The sequence below is a fragment of the Equus caballus genome, chromosome 1, assembly GCF_041296265.1.
Source record: "Equus caballus isolate H_3958 breed thoroughbred chromosome 1, TB-T2T, whole genome shotgun sequence".
Classification (NCBI taxonomy): Eukaryota; Metazoa; Chordata; class Mammalia; order Perissodactyla; family Equidae; genus Equus; species Equus caballus.
This window is the reverse complement of record NC_091684.1, coordinates 49,626,318-49,650,259: the sequence shown is the minus strand read 5'-3', so window position 1 is coordinate 49,650,259 and position 23,942 is coordinate 49,626,318. Positions and strand designations below refer to the sequence as shown.

The 23,942-nt window shown below is 40.4% G+C and overlaps 2 long non-coding RNA genes across 2 annotated transcripts in view; one reads left to right on the top strand and one right to left on the bottom strand.

The window, feature by feature from the left end:
• Nucleotides 1-23,942, top strand: part of LOC111773977 (uncharacterized) — a 141,619-nt gene that overhangs the window by 59,931 nt on the left and 57,746 nt on the right. The gene's annotated exons all lie outside the window — the stretch shown is intronic.
• On the bottom strand, nucleotides 16,159-22,800 carry LOC138923523 (uncharacterized). The gene is made up of 4 exons (XR_011437226.1): nucleotides 22,556-22,800; nucleotides 21,365-21,540; nucleotides 19,454-19,481; nucleotides 16,159-18,755 (listed from the first exon to the last, which is right to left on the bottom strand). It is a non-coding gene; the product is annotated as an uncharacterized lncRNA (long non-coding RNA).

Genomic DNA, 23,942 nt, shown 5'->3' with positions numbered 1-23,942 from the left:
GATTTGGCTTCACAACATTTATTGTTATGATTAATTTTTCCAAAACTCAACATCAGAAAGCAAGTCATCTCTTCTGAAGATCAAGTATTTTTTCCTTTTATTAGAATTAGAGTTATATCTAACTTTGTTTTCCCCTTTTTTTCTTTCTTAGTTTGACTATCAGGAGCATGGAGTTAACTCAGTACTTAATTACTGTTAAAAGCTCATCCTTGGTTTAATTCTCTACTTCTTTATCTTGTTCCCACTAACTTCCCAGATGACCTGGGTGAAGGAGTCATCTATGGAGAGATCATCTGATTGAGGTTGGGAGTCAGCCAAGATCCCAAAAGTGGCAATGATTTTTATGATGATCATGAGGGAAGCTTTTATTCTCTCAGTGAAGTCCTTAGAGATTTGAGACCTTCCTCTTTGTGACGTTTGATGTACTTTTCTTATTTATTTTAAACTCCATGTAGGAGTATATATTCATTTTTATTGCAAGATATTTGAAATTACTTTTGGAAGAAGGAAGATGGTAAATTATAAATAAATGGCCATGAATTATAAATATTTGGTGTTAAGATTTCAGCAATCATAAGTTATCTCCCTGAGACATGCATTCAACCCACCACCAAAACAAAGTGTCCATGAAGGAGTACCAAGAAACACTAAGTTGCCATAGTTCTTACCCTGTGAACAAATCATTTGTACCTTGGGTGGCACTCAGACCCACCGACCCTGCATGAGTGTGGAAAGAGAGCCATGAAATTGTGCATCTTAACTTTTTTCCCTCTACACAGGAGAGCAGAAAAGTGTGGCTTTAGCTTCTCCTCAAGTTAAATGAATATAGACGGTTGCACAGTTTTTAGAACTGATTCTGAGATGAGCAGGAATGAAATGAGAGCAATAGCTGGAAAGTTCTTCATCCTGGGCAGCTTTCCTTAGGAGGTTTTTGTTTGGTGAGCAATCACTTCATATTTCAAATCCTGCTGTTAGACTGAAGGGCTGTGTGAAATCGAAATGACATTGAAGATAAGTTACTCTATCTTCCCCACATTTACATGACCTCCTTTCATTGTTCCTCAATGCTGTCCCAATGCCCTGCCACTGAGCCCTGGGAGGATGGGCCTTAAGTGTGGACTCGTAGACACCCAATTGTGTGTTACTGAGGTCAAATGCAGGATGAGTTAGAGGAGGAAGAGACCAGAGTTGTAGTTGGAGATGGTAGCAACTGGGAAATGAAAATATGTGAGAGGGAAAGGGAGGAACATTCCAGAGGAGGGAACTTGAGAAAAGAATGGTCAGAAATGAAAGTGTCTAGGACGAGTGTGAGAATGGGCAGGGAGGAGTAAGCATACAAAATTTGGGTATCTAGTGTGATAGGAAATGGAGAATGTATGAAAAAGAGAATTTGAAGTAATGAAAAATAAGATTGTATAGGTAGGTTGTGACTAGATTATCAAAGGCCATAAAAATGCAGTGATGTTTCTAGAAGGGTTTGTAGGGGTATACAGTATGGATTAAAGGCTAGAAAGATTATAGTGAGAAAAGAAACCAAAAAGCTCTGTGAAAGTCCAGCAAGAGGTGAGGAGGTGATAATGTCTTGGACAAGGGTAATGACAATAAAAATGTGGAGAAAAAGGCATATTTAAGTAGAGGAAAGAACCAGAGTTTATTGAGCATCTATTATGTACCTGATCCTTTACATGCATTATCTTACTTACTGCTCATGACAACCTTGAAAGGTAGGTAAGATTATCTCAAGTCTACAGATAAAGCAGAAAAGGTGACAGTTTCAGAAATTCATACAACTACTATGAACATCCAAGATTTGAATTCAATTCTTTCCAACTCCAAAAATAACGATCTTCCCATTTCAACTTTAGCTCCACTGAGAAACAAAGAAGAAAAGATGCAATTTGCTCTCAAAGCTGATATCTTCCCCAGAATAAAAAGATAGTTTCTAGAAACTTCAGGATTTCTTTCTATAAGAAATAAAAATGGTGCCACAGATGGAGACAAAATTGTTATGCAAAATTAAAAGAAGGGAATAATAGTAACCCTAACTTTTGTTGATACTTAGTTTGTTCTAGGTGCTGTTCTAAGCATTTTACCTGAGTTATCACATGTACTACTCTGAAAAAGCTTGTAAGGTAAATGCAGTTATTATGCTTATTCAGCTTAGGAAGCTGAAGCTTGTTTGGAGAAGTGAAGGAATTTGCCTGATCTCTTAGCCTGGGATCCCCTAAAAGTAGAGCCTGAAATAAAGGCTTTCCTGCCAAATAGCTTATTTTGGAAAGTGACCCCAAAGAACAGGACTTGGAAGAGTGAGAGAGGGAAGCAGGGAAAGCCAGTCCACATTGTGTAACTAACATGGTCACTGAGTGGCCCACAGGGCCTCAGCCCACTTGGGACTCTCTGAGGAGCTGAGGAGAAGAAGCCACAAAATTGTCCTGAAGGGACGATTTAATAACAAGCTGTCATCTTCCCAGTGATTAAAGGTTGCCCCACAAGTGGCACTTTCAGGTTTGCACATGCATAGAATGTTGAACAGATTCCTACAGGTGTCCCATGTGGGGATGACAGAGCAGAAACCAAGAGATGAGTGCAGCTGAGGCAAAGTGTGGTCAAGATAGTTATCACAGCAATGGCAGGAGTTACAATGAGAGGACGTGAGATGGGGCACAAGAGGTGTCAGGAGGCAGAGTGAGAACTTTGAATCCAGGTAGTCTGACTTCAAAGCCCAAGCTTGTATAGCAGTGGTTCTCAAACGTTAGTATGCATTAGACTCACCTGGAGGGCTGGTTGAAACACAGCTTACAGAGGCCCACTTCTAGAGTTTTTGATTCTGTAGGTCAGAGGTGGGATCAGGGAATCTGCATTTTTCTCATTTCCCAAGTGATGTTGCTGATGCTGCTCCAGGCACACTTTGAGAACTGCTGTTTTACACATACAGTATGCTATCTTGCCAAAGATCTCTGAGATAAGCAAAAGAGAAAGGCATCACTATGCGGGAAGCTATGCATGACTAACTGACTTTCAAGTTCTTGGGAAATAGCTTGAATGCCTTTCAAAAGGAAAAGCTTCTCCTCTACATGAAAAACAAGGTTTAGATCATAAACACTTGTGCAAGAAATGATAAGCCTGGTTCAAGAGGCTCTAGATGATCAAAGAAATGCTATGATGGACTGTCACACTTCAGGCAAGAGTCCTAAAGAAATAATTGCGAAACTTGGAAAGTCATGAAAAGCTAAGAGATTTAGAGTATGATGAAGCTTAACTTCAAAATGAGAGAGAAAACAAGCAGCCACTGTAGCTATATCTTTATATCTGGAGTGCTCCATTGCAAGCCCTCAATTTTTGCCACATTTAATAAACACCTATTAAAAACAAGACTGCAAAAATAAATAAGATAGAATTCTTACTTTCAAGCAGTTTACAGTCTAGTGAGGATGAGAAATAAGAAAGCAATTAAATTAAAAACTACCTCCTAAACCTATAGAGAAAGGAAAAACTCTGTAAGAGCATAAAAAGAAAGCAGCAAACTTGCTTCATAGAGCTGAAAAAGGTGTTAATAAGGATGTGATAATTAAACTGAGTGTGAAGGAAGAATGGGGTTTGCTATGCAAAGAAGGGAGGAAAGTACATTCTGGGCAGGGAACACCATGCACTAAGGAATCATGAAGGACCTGGAATGTATTGGGAACAATGTTGAGCTCAGCTTGATTGGAGAGTATCAAGATATATGCTGGAACCATAGTGTGATGTTTTCAAGTGCCAATTAAAAGGTTTGAATTTCCTCTAGTAAGCAGCAGAGAGATAGTAGAGGTGTTAAAATAAAATTTGGCACAAGAAAATTTGTTCTTTAAGATTTAATTTTCTAGAAAGATTCCTAGATGAAGTGTGGGAAATGAAGTTGATTGGAAAAATGAAGTATGAAAGATGAAATGTGGAAATGAAGGTTCTGAAACAAAGCAATGGAAACAGGGATACTTTATCCCTGTTGAAGAGGTCAGATTTGAAGGGCATGGAAAGATCAGAATCTAGAGTCTAAATGGATTCAGGAAGTGAAGAGAAGGGAGAGGGAGGAATTCAGGAGTTAGTTATTAGCTTGAATGTCCTTCACAAATGTGTTGAGTCCTTTATCTGGCTCTTAGGGTAATGCTCCATGGTTTTCCCATAATACTTAAGGTTTTTTGTTTGTTTTGTTTTGTTATTAAGCACCTAGACATAGGTAACTCAAAGACTTCCTGTAGTGTCTTTTAAAATTCTAAACATAGGTAGAACAAATATGACAAGGTCAAATAAGTTCACGTGGCCTTCTTAAATGTGCATTGGGATCCTCTAAGTACTCCATTTCCTAACTTACCTGGCCCTAGAATCCCTTTCTTACAGATAATCTCTCAGAACTGGTGTTCCATTGAGCACAGTCCAGGAAATGCTGGTTTAAAGAGTCCAGGAACTCTTCTTCTTCACAGTGAGATAACTCTTAGCAGCTAGAAAAATGGAAGGAAACGCTGTCCTCATAGGAGATGTTGTGGTAGAGTGGGCAAGCCATGGACTTCAAAGGCAGTCAAGCCTGGGACAATATCCTGATTCTGCCCTTGGTATGTCTAGAATGCTGGGCAAGTTATGTAAACTCTGGTTCTCAGTGTGCTCATCTTTGAAGAGCAAATAATGATGCCTACCTTGCTGGGTTGTTAGGGAATTAGGGAAAACATATATTAAGTGTCTTGTACTTAGGCAACAAATTATAGCTGCTAATTTTACATTAGGGAGGCTCAGAATTTTGGCTTATACTATTTCTACTCCTCCTGACTTTTGACTGTGTTGGGAATGTCCTTATCCCTCTTTGTCTTTTGAGGCTTTAAATTTTCACCTTTTGTTTCTTATTCTCCAAATTGCTCATAAGTATTATTTCTGCCTACCATCTATTAGTGTTTGCTGTTGGTTGGTTTGGCTTTTCTTTGCTGAACCAAGTGGCTAGTTCGTTGGAAAAAAGGTCAAATGGCGTAGATCTAGGGTTGGTGGTTTCTGGGGTCAAAAATCATAAAGTTAGGAGAGTTTACTTTTCAAAACAAAGTCAAAGCAGAGTGAAAGATGTGGGGAGCTGAACCATAAGCTATTTCTGTATAATTCCATGACTCTGGATCCAGTTTCTGTTTTGCTAAAAGGATGACTCATAAGACTAAATCACAAGCATGTCAGAAAAAAATAACTATTATGACCTCTTCAGGTTGCAGTTGAAAATGATTAACACTACTGTGAAGATATTTCCGCTGGCAGGAGGGTAGATGTTGTCTTAACTGGAACACATAACTTGTAGCTCTATTCTGTTCTCAATTATAAGATTCTAAGTCAGTTAATTTATTTAAATGGTGCATGATATTTGCTCTAATATAAAGTTCTCAGCTGCTACTCAAATTCTCTCACAAGCCAAGGTAATTTAGAAACCTTAGTGCAATAAGTCATTCGTCAGCAAGAAGAAAAAATTTCAGGCATGGGCTCTTTTAGCCTGCTGCTCAAAAATTTTCCATGGCTCCCCATTGTTTTCTGAATTAACCACAAACTTCTTAATGTGCAATTTAATGGGCACCATGAAGCAAAGGGGAACTAAATTATGTCTCAGGCCAGTGTTTCTCAAACTTTAATACACATATGAGTGACTTGGGGATCTTGATAAAATGTGATCCTGATTCAGTAGGTCTAAGCGTGGTATTGCTAAGAGCAAGGCCATGGCAAGATCTTAGGTGATGAGGAATTAAGGAAGCAAGGAAGATCCTTAAGCATTCAATCCTGTGGGGCAGAAGGAGTGGGTAGAAAAAAAGCCAGTAAAGGGCCCCAGTGGAAAACAGGAATGAGAGATGAAGAAATCTGGCAAGATTCACAAGATATTTTCCCTCCAAAGGTGACATTCTTTCAGACAAATCCATGGATGCTCAGGTATTTGACTTGTTTTTTATGGTTTACATTTCTCTCTATCCACATACTTCATACCAAGTTTCCTAGGGGCTTAGAACTAATAGTCTAAAACCACAGGAGCCATTTTTCACCAACACTAGAGTTTTGTTCTAAGATGGAGAATATGTGCCTTGACTCTCTCATACTTAAGAAAAGATTTCCATCTTCCTGGGGTAGAGGTTATGGCAGTCGTCATCTCTCCTTGTTTTGAGAATTTTAATTGTATTATTTAGGAGCTTGGCCATCAGTCAGAAAGTCTAGTCCAAAGTCACCAGGGAGCTATCATGCATATCAAATTTGTCACAAGATTCCAGAATCATAAGATGTTAGAATGATAACTTATTAAACACTCACCAGACAATGGATAGCGTGGTAAGGGTTCTATATACATTATCTCATTTGAATCGTAGTAAATAAGCACTGAATGAGCATCTCTTTAATTAAACTGAATGTCTTATAAAGTAATAACCTTTCTTCAAGGTTTTAGTTTTAGTCTGTAGTAGTTGTGGATTTTCTTTGTTATCAGATATTGATTGTTTAGCTTCTCTTCATAATTTTGAGAGTATTAGGCACAAAAGGAGTTACTAAAGATTCTTTGTCTATAACGGAGGTGATTTTGAGCATTAATGATACATTTGAATTGTTCTTATTTGGCGTTTGGAGAACACAGTGTTCCAAAAAGTTGGAGTTCCTTCTGGGATTTCACTCAGCTCCTTACTTGAGTCATTGTCGTTTTAATCAAAGTGTTGCTTGGAGCTATGGTAATACCATAGGAAGCCCTAGTATGGATCTTACTTTGGCTTTTACATGGCTAATACTCCATTTTGAAATTCAATCCATGGGTTATGTTTCCCTTCACTGACTTTTGTGAAAGTAAAACATTAACAAGTGTTAAATTGTTACTTGCTTACTTGCCTTATTAAGAGAAGTCCAAAGGTTAATAAAATAGAAATGTTTTCTCAGCAAAGCTTGGTTGTAATATTTAACTTCTGGTTTGTTTCTGGGACGAGGTCCACAAGGAATATTTTCCCCACTGTGTGGGATTATTTAAATATGGCTGCTTTTGGTCCTGGTCTCTATTGTTGTGGTTTTAATCATGGCGGTGGGTAGCATAACCTTGGGAGATTTTTGAAAGTAGATCTTCAGCCCCTACCACAGCTCTAGTGAATAAGAGTCTCTAGGGTATGACCTGAGCATCTGTATTTTAAAACCACTACCACTAACACCACTAACCATCAGCTCACTGAGTGATTCTTGTGCCCAGCCTGGTTTAGGAGCCTCTGCCCAGTGCAATGAAATGGTCCCAGCTGATCAAAAACTAGAGGCAAGGCATGCTTTACTTGGCCAAACATTTTAGAAAGTCAGAAGAGTGCCCAGGGGAACACTTATGTCAGAATCTCCTGTTAAGCTTATTAAGGCCAATTCCAGTACCCTAACTTGGATTTACTGAATCTGAATTTCAGTATCTCAGTAATCTCTTTTCTATTAAGGTCCTCAAAAGATTTCCATGCATACTGAACTTTTAGAACTTCTCTCTAGATGAATGAGCAATCACCTGCTTAGATGGATACTCTGTTGAGTTCTCTGATCATATTTAATTCTATCCCTGATCTGCAGGAACCATCAAAATCATTCTAAGAAATTGTTCTCAAATTTTTCTGGATAATGAGTACCCCTTAGTGAAATCTATGAATCCACTCTGTAGAAAATTTCACACAGCCACATATGTACATTTTACGTTGCAGGAGGTTCACAGACGAGGCCAATTCACATATGCCAGACGAACTGCTTCCCTGGAGAAGGGAACTGAGTGAATCAACTTCAGTAAACATCTTGTCTTAATGAGTCTCCTCTAGGACACCACAGGGCTAAAGAAATACAGACAAGTCAGCCTCGGAGAGCTAGAGTGGGACTGAGAACAGGGAGGACGAGGCGCATCCCTGAGTTAGGGCCCTGGTTAATATGGAGTCCAGTCTAAGTGGAGGCCTTCTTTATAAGACCCGTAGACCCAAGAGTTTGCAGAAACACTTTCTTCTTCTCTCTGGCCCAAGAGGACTATGATAGATAATAGAGGTTTCTGCAAAGCAATAAACTGAATAGCACCTACTGTATGCCAAGTACTGCCAGGAGCTGGAAGTACAAAGTTAGATCAGACACATGTGCTCACTTCAAGCAGTTCACAACTAGCGGTATATTCTGTATTGCTGGATTGTTACACCCAGCTGGCCCTTCCACAAACCTCACTGTCGTGGTCATGAACTATCCAGCCAAAAACATTAACTACAGTTTGAGAGATTTTCCTAACTTCTATCCTATTTTGTCTCTCAACCTAATGTTTGGCACATTCTTCTACTGGCCTTCAGTTCCCCAGCTTCATCCCTAGTTCTCCAAATCTGTTTCTCCCCCTTTGGGCTTGATGGCCCATTTGGACTTCTTTGTCTGTCATATCAACCTCACATTTCCCCTGGACATTTGACTCTAAATGCTCCTATAGCTTTGGTGCCCCTGGGATCCTGGCCCTCAACATCAAGAGTCATGGCCTTCAGAATCCTCAATAGCACTGCAGTCCCAAACCAAGGGAGAAAGCCACCTTTATTTATTCATTCAACATTATTATATGCTAGGTACTATTCTAGGCACTGAGAATACATCAGTGAGATAAACAGACAAAAATCCCCGGGCTCATAAAGTTTACATTTGACTGGGAGGAAATTCATAATAAATACATACTAGTTACATACACAAACACTTGAGTGATTTAATAACACAGTTCATTTTCATTATTCGTGGTTCCATATTTGTGAATTCTCCTACTTGCTAAAAGTTACTTTTAACTCTAAAAACAATACTCCCAATGTTTCATGGTCATTTGTAAACATGCCAGGGTGGTGAAAAACTTGAGTTTCCCAACAGGCACGTTCCTAAGTCTGGTCAACCAAGGCAACTCTCTGCCTTCTTGTTTCTGTTCTTATACTATCTCATACTAATAAATGTCCATTTATTGGTCTATTTAGTGCCGTGTTTTTCTCATTTTTCTGTTGTTAGTGATTTCACTCTTTAAAATGGCCCCAAAGGGGCCGGCCCGGTGGCGCCACAGTTAGGTGCGCACGTTCCACTTCGGTGGCCCAGGGTTCACCAGTTTGGATCCCTGGTGCAGACATGGCACCATTTGGCCAGCCATGCTGTGATAGGCATCCCACATATAAAGTAGAGGAAGATGGGCACGGATATTAGCTCAGGGCCAGTCTTCCTCAGCAAAAAGAGGAGGATTGGCAGCGGATGTTAGCTCAAGGCTAATCCTCCTAAATAAAATAAAATAAAATGGCCCCCAAGCATAGTGCTAAAGTTCTCTCTGGTGTGTCTTAGTACAAGAAGGCTGTGATGTCCCTTACAGAGAAAATACTTATGTTAGATAAGCTTTGTTCATACATAAGTTATAAGTTCAATGTTATTGAATCAACATTGTATATTAAGTAAAGTGTCTTTAAACAGAAGCACACATGAAACAAATTTATGTATTGATGGTTGAAGAAAACATTGTAATCAAGGCTCACAGTAAGAGCGGTGGTTCAGTATTTGCTAATTCAGCTTTCACGGTGACATTACTGTTAATAACGAGTTTGTATATATTAAATCAGATTTTAGTTAATGTTATGGATAAAAAATAAGGTTACAAAGTGTATAGGAAGTGTTCAGGGTGGGGGTGTGCTTTCCATTTACAATTATATTTTCCAGTAACATTTGAGCAAAGATGTAGAAGAGATGAGGGAAGAAACCATGAGAATATCTGAGGGAAAGAGCATAGTAGGCAGAGAAAAGATTAACCACAAAGGCCACAAGGCAGGAGCATGGCTGGGGATGAGGAACCTAAACAAGCCAGCGGAGTTGCCATGGAGTGGAGTAAGCAAAGGGGAAAGTAATAGGAGCTAACGTCAAAGACTTGATGGGGAGCAGAGATCCTGTAAGGACTGTGGCTTTTTCTCTGGTATAGTAGGAAGCCATTGGAGAGCTTTGATGAGGAAAGTGATATGCTCTTACTTATGTTTTAACAGGACCTTCTGTGTTGAGCATAAACTGAAAGGAAACAAGAGTGGAAGCAGGTAGCCCATTTAGGAGGCTTGTATAATAATCCAGGAAAGAGATGCGGTGGCTTAGTCCAGGGTGGTAACAGTGGAGGTGGTGAAGAGTGATTGGATTCTGGGTATATTTTGAAGGTAGAGCCAACAGGATTTGCTGCTGATGGAGTGTGGAATATAAAAGATAGAGAAAAAGCAAGAATAGTGCCAAGCATTTTGGCCTAACTGGAATAATAGAGTTGCCACTTGCTGAGATGGGCAAGCTTGTGGGAGGGGCACGTTTAATGGTAGGATGATCAGGAGTTCTGTATTGTACTCATTAGGTTTGAAATATCTAAGGGACACTCAAGAGGAAATGTGGAACGGACAGTTAGTTATATTAGTCTGGATTTCAGAGGACAGGCCCAGACTGTAGAGCTGTCATCCCATTGATGGCTTTAAAGCCATAATCCTGGATGTCAAAAGGTGATATATATCCAATCCTGATTATATATCCTGGCTATAGATATCCATATCTATCTTGCAGTTAGAAAAGAGAAGAGGCTCTAGTTCTGACCCTGGAAGCACTTCAGAATGATGGAAGATAAGAAAAACCAGCCAAGAAAACTGAGAAGGAACAATAGGTGAGGTAGAAAGCAAAAACAGGAAAGTAAATGTTGCCCTAGAATGCCAGGGAAGAAAGTGTTTCAAGGAGGAGAGGGTGATCAACTGAGTCAAATTCTGCAGATGAGTCAAAAAATATGAAAAGAGAATTGAGCTTTGGATTTAGCACAGAAAGATCAGCAGCAGCCCGGACAAAGCAGTGTAGGGATAAAAGCCTGATGGTAGTGTATTCAAGAGAGAACAAGAGAAGATAAATTTGAGTCAGCAGTCACAGATAAATCTTTCAAGGATTATAGCTATAAAAAGGAGCAAAGAAATGGGGTGGTAGGTGGGGAGGATATGGGGATCAAGAATGATGTTTTTATTAATAATGGGAGAAATTAAAGCCTGCTTGTTGTAAGAAGGCAATTTTCCATGATTCTCTTGAACTTCTGCATGTCTTGTGAGCAGAGTCATTGGTTGCTTCTGCTTTGGACTTTCTTTTCAAGGATATTTGTATGATAAATAGCTTTTGAAGACAAAGAGGGTGTCTCCCTCTGGAACAAAGGGCGGGCATGTTTACTGTCCAGTATAATAAATAATTCGAGTTCCCTAAGCCCAGAGTTCCTCTCCTATAATGCAATTCACTGTTATGCAAGTGTCACCTGGCCCTTTCTGCATCACCCTGTGAGGATTGGGGCTCGAGGAACCAGCACAGTCAAGTGCTGATCTTCTGGCTACTGCTATTGCTGTCAGTAATAGTCCTTTGTCTCTGACCCAGGAGTCTAATGGCTTCTGCTAGCAGCCATGAAACTGTGGTGGACTAACTTGTGGTTTGCAAGTAGGGTAAAATCTCAGACCCCTCACAGTTCTTGACACTTTATATTGGTAAGAACAATCCAGTAGAGAAGAAAATACTACTGATGTAGGAGAGAGAGGGGGAAATTTCTAGAGCAATGCCTTGGGTAGATAAGAGGGGCTAGGATCTAGTGCATAAGTACAGGATCTCAGACATTTCTTCCATAGTAATAGAAAAGAAGGCAGAACAAATGGGAACAGATGCAGGTAGGTGAATTAGCGTGGTTATGGAATGTGTGGACATTCTGCTGCCATTGCTTTTGTTTCTTCAGTGAAATAAGAAGCTTTGTCATTAGCTGAGAGTGAAGTTGAGACAGAGGTGTTGGAGACTGAAGAGAGAGGAAAGGTACAGATTAGTCATCCATGTGTGTGGGAGAGAGAATGGACAAGAGAAAAACAGTTGGATTGATGAGTATCACTATAGTCCTAGTTCTCACTAAGAGTGAGAACTCTTAGCAGAATACACTCATTCTTGCCCTTCATGAGTCAATCATAATAAATGAATGCTGATGACTCTTGCCCCCTGAGCATTAATAAACTATGGTCAACAAGTCTCCTTTCTTATCCTGGGAACATCTGATGCACAGTCAAGTAAAGTGGATCTAATTCACCAATTAGGAACCAGTACTTTTGCCCAAATGTTCTGGGGTTTACGTCTCTGTGCAAATAAAGCTTTAGATTCACGTTTTAGTAACAAGTAGCTGTCCAGTTTACATTGTGAAATTTTAGTTGTATTACTAGAGAATGTCTGCTCAATTTGTATCTTTTATTGGTGATGCTGTTTTCTAGCTTATTAGACATTTACTTTACTTCCAGATAATTACTGTAGCTTAGACTTTAATGTCTTAATTAACTATCCTTATTAACTTTATGGCAAGAGCTGCAGCATAACAATAATTTTTGCAAAAACATGCTTGACAATATAAATATTATACCCCTTTCACCTGCAGAGAGAGGAGGACGGTGAAGCAGGCAGCATTCAATTAAGTTTGGTCCCACTGAACTAATTTCTTTTAAAGCCTGGGCACAAGGACCAGTCCAGTGTCATGGTGAGACAGCCTCACCACGGCAGCTGTCTTGGCTGGGCAGCTTCTTCTCAATCAAAACATTCAAGCCCCAGACACTTTTTAAAACTAGTGAAGCATGCCAAGAGGAAACATAAAGATGCCTGTATTTCTCAAACAGTCTTTGTTCAGTCAGGACTCTCTGATGTGTTTATTTGGTGTGAGGATTTAATTAGCCAACCAACAGGCACTTCTCAGCACCTCCCATGTGTCCACATTGCTTTGTACATTAGTCAAAATAAGCTAGGCTCTGCCTTGGTGATAAATAAACCCCAAAACTCAGTGGCTAATACAATAAAGGTTTATTTCCCACTTATATATAATCCAATGCAGATTGGGTCACACTTCTTCCTCTTGTAGCTATTCAGTTTGTGGGCCCCCAAAGTTGCCATGGAGCTCCTAAAATTGCCATGTATGGGAAGAAGCCCTTGGAGGGTAAAGCTAGAAGCATTTGGCTAATACCATTTCTATCCATAGTGCACTGACCTGAATCCGGTACATGACCCTAACTCTAAATGCCAGGGAAGCTAGAGAATGTAGGGGAGCACATGTATGGTTGGGGAGCCTCGGTGGTTTCTGTTGCACTATTCCAGGTGTTTAGAAGGCGCACAAGAAAGAAGAAAGCTAAGTCCTTGCTTCTGAGCAGATTTTTACTATTAGAGCGATGAAAGGGAAGGCAACCGACACTCACTAAGTACTTCTCCATGTCAGGTACTTTGCTAGAGGTATTAAAATATTTCGGTTCATTTTTATGGCATGGGACTTCTTCACCCACTAATTATTGAGCAACTACTATGTCCTAGGGATTGAGCTGTGCATTGTATTTCATAGATATCTAAGACAATACCACCTTTCAATGAGGAAGGAAGAAGATAAGCAAAAATGCCCAGCCAATAGAATATAGTGCAATAATTACCACGATAGGAATATATTAGTTTCCCAGGGCTGTTGTAACAAAGTACCACAAACTGGGTGGCTTAAAACAATAGAAATTTATTCTCTCACAGTTCTAGAGACTAAGAGTCTGAAATCAAGGTGTCATTAGGGCCATGCTCCCTCTGAGACTCAGAGTAGAAACCTTTCTTGCCTCTCCCTAGCTTCTGGTGGTGGCTGTCAATCCTTGGCATTCCTTGGCTTACAGCTGCATCATTCCAATCTCTGCTTCTGTCATCACATAACATTCATCCTGTGTGTCTCCGTCTTCACATGGCATTCTTTTTAAGGACACCAGTCATTGGATTAGGGCCCACCCTAATGACCTCATCTTAACTTGATTATATCTGCAAAGACCCTATTTCCAAATAGGTTCATATTCACAGGTACCAGGGGTCAGGACTTTAACATATCTTTTTGAGGAACACAATTCAACCCCTAACAAGGAGTAAACTCAGAATGTTAGGAAAATACACAAGAATGATACCTGAATCAGAGAAACTTCCTAGCTAAAAAGAGAGATTTCTCAGTCCCTGAAAATCAGCAGAGGACATTCAAGCAAAAACATGAAAGAAAGGCATTCCAGGAAGAGAAACCAGCATGTGCAAAGGTCCAGCAGCAATAGACAGTAGGATGCACTAGTGCAAGCAGTTCAGTCTAGCTGGAGATGAAGTTCAAGGTGGGCAAGTAGAAAAGATGGAGCCAGAAGGCTGGAAAGGGACTTGATCACAAAAGGGCTTTGAATAGTTGGAACTTTATCCTGAGAACCAGAAGGTTTAAGTAAGTGAGAGAATGAATGGAAGCGACAGTAGGAGAATGGAAGAAGTATCATCCTGGCTGCAGAATGGAGCAAACATTGAAGGGGGCAAGGTCGGAGTTAGGAGTCATTCTGATAATATAGGTAATAGGGAGCGGCAGCCTAGGATGGTAGCAGGAGGGGCGGTAAAGAGAAGTGGATGGATTCTGGGGATGTCTAGGAGGGAAAATTATGCTTTATGTTTGTTACTGTGTAAGTAAGTGATAGCGGTAAAAGATGACCCCCAGTTTCTGGCTAGATGTGGCACATAATTTAGCAAGATGGGGAACAAAGGAAGAGGAGCAGGTCTGTCAGGGAGTGAACTAAGGGTGGGAAAGTTGCTGAACAGGAGACAGCTGTGAGGCATGTCACAAGGAAGCCAGGCGTTTCGGTAGCAATGTAGCCTACAATCCCTGTGCTCTTTCAACCACATTCTATTACCTACCAAAGCCACACTAGCAAAATTCTAATGGAAAACAATTATACCAGTATATTATTCAGAACAGTATAACAGGAATAAAACAGGAGTATAAGAGTTATAACAGGAGTTCACTGAAGGGAAGGCACTTGAGATCCAAGAAGAGAGAACAGTCTTGAGGAAGGAGGCAAAGACTCTTGAGCTTGGTCTTTGAATGACAGAATTTGGACAACCAAAGAGAGGTTAGGAAGACATATCAGACTGGAGCATAGAAAAGGGAAGGTGAAGAGGGAGAATGAGCCTGGCCACTGGGGTGGGTGGTTTAACTTGAGAAAGAGGGGCCGGCCTGGTGGTACAGCAGTTAAGTTCGCACGTTCTGCTTCTTGGCGGCCCGGAATTCACCAGTTCAATCCCAGGTGCGGACATGGTACCACTTGGCAAAAGCCATGCTGTGGTAGGCGTCCCACATATAAAGTAGAGGAAGATGGGCATGGATGTTAGCTCAGGGCCAGTCTTCCTCAGCAAAAAGAGGAGGATTGGCAGTAGTTAGCTCAGGGCTAATCTTCCTCAAAAAAAAAAAAAAAAGAAAACCTTGAGAAACAGTGCGAGACAGAAGATTGGATGGGGGCAGGTGAAGACAGGTGAAGGAGTGCTTGTCAGCCAAACAGCAAGTTCTCTGCAGTGTCATCTTACCAAAATGGTACTGCCTCTCTCTCTCTGGAGAGTATTTCCTGCTTTCTCTAGGTATGAGGAGAACTATCATTCTACAATACTTACTGAATGAATGCATAAATAATTGAATGAATGTTTCAACCTGGGATCATCAAATCATTTAAGTTTCCATTTGGTCTATGAATCAGCATCTTTGTTTATACTTTTTATTTGAGTGAATTTTTCTTTCAATGAGAAGATAAGGCTACTTTTTTTTTTTAAAGATTGGCACCTGCCCTAACAACTGTTGCCAATCTTCTTTTTTTCTTTTTCTGCTTTATCTCCCCAAATCCCCCCTGTACATAGTTGTATATCTTAGTTGTGGGTCCTTCTAGTTGTGGCATGTGGAACGCCACCTCAACGTGGCCTGACAAGCGGTGCCATGTCCTTGCCCAGGATCTGAACCAGCGAAACCCTGGGCCGCCACAGTGGAGTGCACGAACTTAACCACTTGGCCACGGGGCTGGCCCCGATAAGGCCACTTTTTAAGAAAAAATAAAAAGATTATTTTACCTTTTGAGTACTGGGGATTTATTCTAGTCTCGGGGAGGCACCATAGACTTGAAGTCGGGACATTCTGGTTCTTGGCCACTAATGAGCTATATGACCTTGATCACTAGACCTCCCCAGGCTCTGGTTTCCTCATTTGTGAAATAGAAAACAGACCAGGCCATCTTTAAGGTTTCTTCCAGCTCTACTATTTTATAATCCCCTCTTAGTCTCTATGAGCCATGTTTGATTTATTAGTCTCCCTAATAAACACAGCTACAATAATGCAAGGACATTATAAAGAGCTGAATTTTTACTGTTTTCACAATATCAAAATAACTTGATTCTTTTAATTCAGTTATCCAAATATTCAGATATTTTTGTAGCTGGCCTGTTCCATTAATTTCCTGAATAAACCTGCACCCAGTTAGGGACCAATTCCATGCAACTTCCATACAACTTCTACCCCATCAGATTGGCCCCAGTGAGGGCTCCTCGTTCAGTTATCTTTCTTCAATAGTACCTGGAAAGGGCCTGTTTGACCAGGGACTTTAAAGTAGAGGTTCTTCAACTTTCATGTGCTTCAGAATCACCTGCATGAGCATGTGAAAATGTAGATTCCTGGACCCTAACCTCAGAGAGTCTGGTTCTAAAGGCCAGGGATGGTGCCCAAGTGTCTGCATTTTAACCAGGTCAGCAAAGAGTCTGATGATGGAGTCCATTGGCCATTATATGAGACATACTACCTTAGAGGGAAAAAAAAGGTTTTGTTGAGAAACATTAAATCAACACTGACTGAATTGTGTATCAATTTTTAAGCTAGTAACTTAATTGCAGGTATTTGTGTGTGCAATTATTGGGGTGATAGGTAGCTAGGACTACTATTGGGCTCTAAAATGAGCACCAAATCACTCTGAGGACAGGTTGGGAAAGTGCATAGCTTTGAGTGGCTGCCAATATTTTATCTCATTCTGGCTTTACTGCGCTGCTCTGCCGAATTTGTGTTGTCTGCTTCTGATCTGGGATCATCAATTTGCACTGATGCTGATGTGCCCATTGAAAAGAAGTCAATGTCTCTCTGAGGCATCCAGTCCTTCTGGTCCAGCCTCTGTGCCTCAGACAAGGAGTCTTTCAACTTTCCAGCTTGCTCTCTGCCTTGTCCTCTTCACAGTGGCTCTGCTGTCACCCAAGTCTATGTAGTCATACAACCAAGCTCAAGGATGGAAAGACTGCTGTGAGCAGCTCTGAGATGACTCTCTCTCTCTCTCTCTCTTTTGTGAGGAAGATTGACCTTCAACTGACATCTGTGCCCATCCTTCTCTACTTTGTATGTGGAATGCCGCTACAGCATGGCTTGATTATCGGTGTGTAGGTCCACACCTGGGATACAAACTTGTGAATCCTGGGCCACCAAAGCAGAGCTTGCAAACTTAACCACTACACCACCAGGCCAGCCCCTGAGCTGACTCTCTTTTGAGACTCCTTGAGAGAGTTTTTTGCTGCTGAGAAGGGAGAGATTTTAATCAAGATCCCAGTGTTAGATAAGAAGATTCTCTTTGGAGCCGAAAACAGTCTGGAAAACATCTTCCCATTTTTGAACAGGCACAGTTGGATCTTTGTCTTTTGACTCAATTTATAGTAAGTGGGCTTCTGTTTACAGAAGTTTTGCAATTTACAATAATAAATTTACAAACAGTGAAATCTATTTATTTGATTGAACACATTTGGAATTGAATTGATCAGTCTAATAGTATATAAGCATATAACCACAGAGCAACTTGGAGTCTTGAGTCAATGTGTCCTTCCCTGTATTCCTGACTCGACCTAAATAGGATGGTTCTCAACCTTTATTCATCACACACATTTCCAAGATTCAGATTCCTCATCCTCATTTTCAGATAGTCTGATTCAGTAGGTTCAGTCTAGAGCTCAGGAAACTGAAAAGTTAAACAAACACTCCAAATGATAGTAATGTTGATGATCACACTTGCTGAAATATTACCTAGCATTCTAACCCTTCAGCTTTACATGTTCTTTAGGCATGCCGTGCACTTCCATGTTTGAGGTCTTTATTGTTTTTATCTCTGCTGAAATGCCCTTTCCATCTTTGTCCAGCCAGGAAAATTTCAATTCATCTTTTGAAGCCCAGCATAAACGTCTTTTCTCCTATACCTTTCTCTCAAACTCTATCTTCGTCTCCACCACAGTTCTTTGTTATGTCATCTGTGTTCCAATTACATTTTCTAAATAAATGAGCACAATATTCTACAGATAGTTATTCATACGCCTATCTTTCTAAAGTGTGAGCTCCTGGAAGGCAGGGGACCCTGCCATCTTTGTTTCCTCAGTACTCAGCATTGTATCTGACATGTGTTAGGTATTTTAAATGCATTGATTCTAATAATCTGATATAGGCACAGCTACAGGTATGCGATACACCAATACAAGCTGATACACAGGTAATTGTTGTTGTCTTCCAAATGTTCCAAAGTATATGTTAGATCTTTAGAGTTCTCTCAACAATATAAAGGCCCAATGGGAGATGAATCTTAGTCTTAAAGTAATCAGGAGGCCCTATATTTCTGTATATTATTCTCTCCACTTTGGTAGCATTTACCAAAATTGGGTTATAGAATCAATAGTTTATCTATTGTGTGTTGCAATACACAAATGCAAATGCTTCAGGGGGTGCACAATAAAGAAAATTAGAGGCAGAAGAGAAAATTTTAGTGACAGGAGTTGGGAACAGATTTCCTCATCAGTGCAGCTTCTTTTCATCTTCAGTGAGGAGGCCATTTTCTGCCTTGTCTTTGTCTGTGGCAAGCTTTCTTGGAAGCAGCGGCTCCATGGGAACAGGCATTTCCATCACAAGTCAGACATTTAGGCATCTATTAAGGGGAGATGAAAAGAATATTAGATGTGGCATGGCAGAGGAGAGGCAACAGAGAGGAGTGCAGGGGATGGGATTTTGATTGGGGGTGGACATCTTGCTAGTGGGAGTAACATGCTGCTGGAGGGGGATGTAGTGGCATCTATCATGAGGCCTCTTAAGATTCAGTTATCAAAGGACCTGCAGCTGTCTCTTCTTTACTCCAATCAGCTGTAAAGATCCTAGCATGAAGAGCACCAAGCAGGGATCTGAAATCTGAAAACTGATTCAGCACTTGACAAATTTCAGGTTAATTCTGTCATCTGCTTTCCTCCTGTATCCCCGCAAAGATCTGAAATTCAGCTTGATTTCAGCCCAGAATCAAAGTGTCTCTGAATCACTCCTGTAGTAAATATTTTAAAAAGATATTTACATTACATTCCTCTTCACAACCATGCTGTGAAGGAGACAGGCACTGTAAGAAGTCTGTTATGTAGATGAAAAATCTAAGGTCCAGTAATTTTCCTGAGGTCCCTCAATTAATGACAGCAGAGCTATGGCTGAGTGAAATCTCCCCTCTTCTAGCCATGCTGAGGTACAGGCTTGCATGTGGACAGGTAGAGGCGTATTATTTTCCCTCCCAGAGAGAAAGCGTGAAAGAATAATAAAACTAAATATCCAGCACAGTCATTTCAAAAATTGTGTTCCAATACTCACTGGGCTGTTGATGGCAGATCTGTGAACTCTGAAATCAGAAAAGGGGGATTTAATCTGAAGGTAATAACAAACCCAGTGTGGGAAGAATCAATAGATTATTATGTGAGTCATTGAGCTTTGTTACGAGCAGCAGCCTTTCACAACAAGTACCTGATTGCCACAACACAGCAAGATAAACAGGGCTTCTTATTCTTCAGATCGTAGGAATTAAAACTATTACCATGTTGGGCAGAAATTAGTTTTAAAAGCATTTGTTTATCACCTATCTCTCAGCTATTGGATGCAGAGAACAAAGGCAAGCATTCTCTTCCAAACTTAGTGCAGACTATTAGGCACCAGTTAATATTTCCCCAAACCTCTGGTAGGAATTGGCATTAGACTGCCAGCTTCTGGACCATTTTGCAGTTAGATGATGGTGGGAGTTCCAAGTCCTGAACCTCCAAGAAAATGATCCTTGTTCTTCATCAATACACATTTATAAAAGCATGAATCACATCAGATCATATCATCTCTTTTAATGGAACCAAATGGGTGCACGGGAGTGCCAAGCTAATGATAATCTATTTAGATTTAGCAAAGTGCTCAACGCTGTTTTGGGATGAATCCATGAAAACAACATAGATATGTGGATAATGTGGCTGAAAGTGACATACTAACTAACGAATTGGTTTCTAAAAAGGCCTAGATTAATAACAGTACTGCTGCCTATTACCTTTCTCCTTTTAAAAAATGACTTTACTGAGGCATATTTTACATATCATATAATTCACTCACATCAGATGTACAAGTCAGTGATTTCTTAGTACATTTCCCAAGTTGGGCAACATAAATCAATTTTAGAACATTTCTTTCACCTCAATCAGATTGCTCATACCATATGGGTTAATTCCCACCCCCATCCCTTATTCCCACCTCGCCCCACCCCATGCAATTACTAATCTACTTTCTGTCTCTACAGATTTGCCTTTTTTGGGACATTTCATATAAATGAGCTCATATAACATGTGGTCTCTTGTGTCTGGTGTCTTTCACCTGGCATAGTGTTTTTGAAGTTCATCAACGTTGTAGCATGTATCAGTACTTCATTCCTTTTTATTGCTTAACAGAGTTCCACTGTATGGATATACACATTTTTTTCATCCATTCACCAGTTGATGGATCTTTAGTTTGTTTCCAGTTTTGGGCTATTATGAATAATGCTGCTAAGTCTTTATGGAGGTATGTTTTCATTTCTCTTGTGTATATACCTAGGAGTGAATTACTTTTCTTAAGTTATCCTTATCTCTTTTAACATGGAGGTTCATGGAATTCCTTTAACATGGTGACCCAGGTCACTCTATGTGCCATCTGACTCCTCCTTTTGAAAGTCAAAGTGAAAAAGGAGGGTGGATCAGGTAGCCAAGAGATATTTGGAGGCAGAATTCCCCCAAGGTGCTAGAAAAAAGTTTTTCCTGATAAAAAACAACCAGAAATGTAAAACAGTTTATGACACAGGTTGAATAGTGAAACCATTCCATTGTATTACGGTAACATTTATTTTTCGTCATGTCCTCTCATTTATTTTTCTAGTCCAATATCCACACTGGGACCACTAATTTTCCTTAAACACAAGGTTCCGGACATTAAGGCATAAAATACAAACTCCTTAGCATGCTTTTCAAGGTCCTCATGATGTAATCCCAATGCACCACTATCAGTAAGGATATCAGATCTAGTCAGAAAAACAGAGTCCTTGGCAGGTAGTTCAAGAGAGGGAAATTAATTCAGAGAACTTGTTACACAGGTGTTGGAAGAGCTGAAAGGCCAAAGAGGGTGGTGATGAGGCAACATAGACATTAGCACATAAATATAGACAGAAGCTGCCTCCATCCCTAGGGCTTGCAGGACGGTGTTATTAGACATAAGGGGTACCTGCACACTCTTGTCCCCAGCAGACCGGCTCTGGAAGATAGTGTTTGTCTGCCAGAGACATCACTCAATGCAGAGAAAGAGTTGAAATATTCTGGTTACATCTTCTCCCGTTTTTCAATCTCCTACCATTGTATCCTTTTGGCCAAACCTATTTGGCAGCCAGTTGGCAAGTACATCTGAAAAACAGAGCAGAGCAGGAAAAAGCTGAGACAGCAAACACGTAAAAGTCCAGCTCTGTCTGCCTACTTGCTGCAATTCACTCCTCAGAATATAAGTACCATGAAACTTCCAGCCTCCTGAATAGAGCCAGTACAAATTCATGAATATTTTCTGTGCATTGAATAGAATTCTAGTGCTAGAAGGGACCTTATCCACCATCCAGGCCAATGGTTTCTGAAATCATGTGGGGGCTGCTCAGCAGAATCAAAGCAGTGCTGCTTTTTGTTTGTTTGTTTCACATATTAAAGCTTCCAAGTAAAATTCTCATTGAACAAAGGAGTCGGTGGCTTTAAAAAGGTAGAGGTTCGCTGGATAGCCCAGCTCTGCATTTTACAAATGGCAAAAATGAAGCATGAAGAGTTTAGTGACCTTTTCAAGATTGTGCTGAGCTTCCTCCAGGAGCACAGAAATAATCTGTTGGGGCTAGAGCCAGGACTCGGTTGCCAGGTCTCTGTCCACTCATCACTGACCTCCACACTAACACAGTGACTCTCAGCCTCTGGTGTCCCTAAGATTCACTTGAAGAGTTTTAAATAAATACGTAGATACCTCTCCCACATCAGAATACCCAGAGTCAGGGCCATGGCATCCTTTATATGCATTTAGGTACAAATTCTACAGGGCATTTAGGTACAACTTCTAGAATGACTGCTCTAGAGAACTATTCACTAATCACCAAGGCTCCTCAATCAAGAGCAAATTCAATTACAATCAGTCCGTCTTACATTTGTATAGCACTTTCCCATTTATTATTTAATCATAGCAGAACCCCAGGTGGTAGATCGCAAAGGAAACTAAAACTTGCTCAAACTTGCACAGCAGAGAATGAGCCCCAGCGTTAGAATACAAGGCTTCTGACGTCCAGTCTAGTGCTCTTTCTCATCAGTGCAAGTTAAACTTCTCTACTCCCATTACTATGGCAGAAAAATTGCATTATAGAATGATTTCCAACAAGGAAACCATATACAATACCTGTTTCCTTAAGCATTAAGAATCTCGTGAAAACAGTAGCAAAGGAGTATTTCCCCAGTTGCATTCACATCTGCTTTCTGCCAGAAAACCACCCACTCCAAAAATCTCCCCCAGTGTTTCCAGGGAGTCTCCATCACTTGCATCTCGTGTGCTAGGAAGAGTGTTATCCTTTCAGCATCACACAGGGCTCACTGTGCTCTTCCCTTCCAATTCTAGCCACAGCAGTCCCTTCTGACTTGCTCAGTGCTCACATGTGTGGGTCCCCTCCCACTTCTCCATCTCAGTGAAGACTGGACTAGCAGTAGATTTAAAGGATCTTCTAGGATTAGGAACCACGGTTTTAAATTTTATTTTTTCTTAAAATTAAAAATCATTATCAAATGTGGGAATTAATTCTTTGATTTGGGGGTCAGGCTTCCCATAAGTCTGGCAAAAAGAGAGGGAAACAGTAGGCTTTTCTTTGTGAAAATGAACATTTATTTAAGATATCAAGTACCTCAATGAAATGTGATTCCCTCATGCTTTATCCTTAGATGATAACATTGGATGTGTAATTTAATAATTTCCATAGATTTGCTTTTCTCTGTCTTATATCAACAGACTATTCTACAAGGCTGAAAGGTTCAAATTATGAGAAATTGGTATCATTCCCTCCAGTCCCTTTGTGCCTTTTCATGCCTCTCTTTTCTATTAGCAACTAGACAGAGAGATTAATTTTACATATTGTTACCATATTTCCCTACCTAGATATGAGAACAACAAGCTCCACAGAAACGACACAATGGGACAGAATGTTTAAAATCAGAATTGCCCTGGAAAATGCAAAACATATGCTTTCCTCTGTCTGAAATCCTGTGATTTTCTTATCCTCAATTCTCTCCCTCAGCTGTTCCAAGCTCCTTTCCCTTCTCCACCCTCCCCCCACCCAGGCATACCCGCTGCTAGGTATAGCTTAATTAATTTAAATACAGTGTTGGAGATTGCTCTGCAACTACTACCCTCCAATTTACAAACATGGTTCCAATACAAATTGCTCTGATAATGCAGGCTTGGGAATTATAGAACCCTCTATAAGATTTTTTCTAAAGGATTCATAAAATTAGTCAGGTTTAGAGTTTTTCTTTCTCCCTCCCTTCTCTGCTATTAATTTATTCACCTCTTCATTCTACAAACATCTACGAAGTGTCAGCGACTGTGTTAGGCCCTGAGTACAAAGATGAATAGAACCCAATGTATCCCACAGTCTAGAGGAGACACAGTAAAACATAAACAAATGATTATGAGTGCTAAGAACTGCAGTAATGGGAACGAGAAGTTATGGCGACTCACAGGAGGAAGAAATTGCCTGGGGAAGGATGATGAGGCAGGAATGTCTCTCCAAGGAAGT